Source organism: Benincasa hispida, chromosome 12, assembly GCF_009727055.1.
Source record: "Benincasa hispida cultivar B227 chromosome 12, ASM972705v1, whole genome shotgun sequence".
Taxonomy (NCBI): domain Eukaryota; kingdom Viridiplantae; phylum Streptophyta; class Magnoliopsida; order Cucurbitales; family Cucurbitaceae; genus Benincasa; species Benincasa hispida.
In genome coordinates, this window is record NC_052360.1 from 80406720 (window position 1) to 80409623 (window position 2904).

General features: G+C 31.7%; 1 non-coding gene across 1 annotated transcript; it reads left to right on the forward strand.

The window, feature by feature from the left end:
* The first annotated feature begins 2004 nt into the window (after window positions 1-2004).
* LOC120068695 lies at window positions 2005-2122 on the forward strand. Its single transcript, XR_005479323.1, has one exon. It is a non-coding gene; the product is annotated as a U5 spliceosomal RNA (small nuclear RNA).
* The last annotated feature ends 782 nt before the right edge of the window (window positions 2123-2904 follow it).

Consider the following 2904-nt stretch of genomic DNA (forward strand, 5'->3'; position numbering starts at 1 on the left):
ATAAGATTCATATAAATGAATTTCATATAAATGTGATTTATATTAAATGTCATGTATTGTTGAGAGAAAATAAAATCCATAGGTTATGTTGTATTTGATGCAATATAAAACTATAGGCTATATGTTATATTTGATATAGTATATATATAATAAAGTAGTTATTATATATTTGATTTTATTAATTTATTTGAAATTAATAAAAGGGAAGCAGTTATAACTCCCTCCCATTATTCTTTCAATAACTAACTTGTGATAAAAGAAGTTGAGAGATCATCTTCTTCCAAGAATTCACACACAGAGAAGTTTTTCTGAAAGGGAAAGGTTCTTTGAAGAAAACTTCCTTATCATCTCTCATTCTCCTTCCCTCTTCCAAGGATTCAAGCAAAGCCCACAACTCCTGTTTGAATCCTTTAATCCCAAAAGAGAATATAAAGGGTTCTCGCTTGGTAGTGTTCGTGTGTGAAGAAGGAGATCCACAAAGAAGAAATTCTGTTCGTGGCTAGTACGAGTGATTACTTGAAAAAAGGTTCTTCAAAGATGAGGTTTCTTGAAACCTGTTTTTGTTTTGTAAAAGCATGTTATAGTTTAACCTTGAATGCAGTAAATTTTATATTCAATAATTAATAAAATTTGGACAATCCACTTCCACTCAAGGATCTCCCAATGACAAGATTTGTTCAGAATTAATGTTAAGCGTGTGCCACATCACTTTCTCGATAATAATCTCAAACTTCATTCGCATTCGTTTTTGCTTTGGTCTTGTTGTCAGCTGTACAAAACACATGAAGAAAAGTATTTGCTTGATCTACAAAGGGTTCAAGGCCCTTAGTTTCTTTTCCTGGATCTTTGTGCTACCATAATTTCCCAACTTTGAATCCTCTAAAAAGAACATAAGTTCAAATCATGGGATTATGGGCTTGTGAATGAAAATTTCACATGCATAACTTATTTATCATCTTACAGAATTTTGGTCCTTTTTCCCCTTCCCTCTTTAGATGGATAGTTCAGTGTTGTGTAAATCTGATTTTCGGTAGTAGATGTTTTTTTATCTCGGTGTCCAATATTGATTGGTGATGCTTGTTACCCTGCCCTTCTTCATTACCAACAAAAAGAGAAAACAATCTATTTAACTTCTTATGAAGTCTTGTAATTTAAAGACATTCTCGTATTTCATCTCTTTCGCTTGCAGTTTCTCCTTGGCTGTCATTTTCTCATCGTCAAGATTCTCAAAATCCTTCTTTCTTTGTTAAGTCTCTTTTGTTGAACATTGAAATGGTTGAAATACTCTGATGGGATCAAGGAAAGTTGGTTGTGAACAAGCAATATTCCTGCATTGATCGCTAGTATACGGAGATTGTTTAAATAGAATACATCGACATGGTTTGGTAGAACATAAGTGTGTCATATAGGTTACGACGGTCGAAGGTTCTTGCTCTCAAGTGCAATGTAGAGAGGATGATGAATGAGAATCGGAGAGATGGTTGGTGGAGAAAGAGTTGCTTTTTGTAGTTTGAAATTTTGCAATTGCAATATAAACAAGTAGACTGCATAATTAATTCGATAATTGGATATGCTTATTTTAGTATATATGTTAACAGATAAGAGCTCCTACCTAACAAACTTAAAAAAGATAAGATGTAATTTAAAAATGAATTAAACAAAATGAAATCACGAGATTTAAAAATTTTGGAAGAACTAAAAAAAAAAGGAAAGAAGTTTATGTGTCTTGAAGATAAATGGGAAAATAAAACTAATTCATTAACATAAAGTAATTAGCTGTATCAAAAAAAATATACATGATATTTTTAGCTATCTATTCCAATTTTCCTTAAAATTGTAGGAAATAGTATAAAAGGGGAAAGTGGAATTCTGTTTTGGGCCATCAAAGTGGTTGGCCCGTTAACAGTAGTAAGCCAAGTAGTTCCCACATCGGCAAAGTTGTAAAAATGGGACACGCGTTGGACGGTATAAAATGCCGTTGCAGTGGAATTGTCGAAATCACGGAGCCGGGCGGTGAACACAGAGCGAACTATTCTTTCGCCTTTTACTAAAGAATACCGTGTGTTCGTCGCATACACCGGCATACGCCTATTTTTGGAGGATTTTCTCTTCGTAGAGAAATTCCTACAGCCATAGTTCAAGCTTTTGTAGTTCATTTTTTAATTCTGCGTTGATAATTTGACTTTTTGGCAAAAGAGCCTACACAGGTGACATATATTTTCTACATTTATCTCAAATATTTATCAATTTTGATTTTATATTTACTAATAAAAAAATATTATCTAAGTTTATATAGGTCCTTCAATGTTCAAGAACAATCTTGGATTCATTACTAAAATAGATGATGTCTCCAATCATGTAGTTGATTTATATACTCTGCACTCAAGATATACAACTTCAAAAAAAAAAAAAAAAGTCATAATATTTGTTGCACACATACCACTGTATTTGTTTTCTCAATATTAATTTCATTTTCCTCAATATAACTTCATTTTCCAACCATATGAGAATGTCAGAGATCTCAATAAGCAATTTTGATTTAAAGAGCACACTTTAAGAGATGGAAAGGGAAAATGTTGTTCAACCTTAATCTTCTCAAAGTGGCCTATGTCCTCTCAGAAAGAAAAAAAAAAAAAGAAGAATAATATTGAAAGCATGGATCTTAAAGAGTTCATGGGACACCAAGAGAAAATTGATAAGTATGAGAAAGATAAGTACAAATGTTGGTATTGTCTTTTAAAATTTTTTATTGATCATTTTTATGATTATTATGATATACATTTACATCTGTCAAGAAAATATGGAAAGCTTTCCAGAGTAAATATGATACTGAAGAAGCAGACGCAAAAAAAAAAATATATATATATATATGTAGCAAGTCGCTTCTTTTGCTTTCAAATGGTA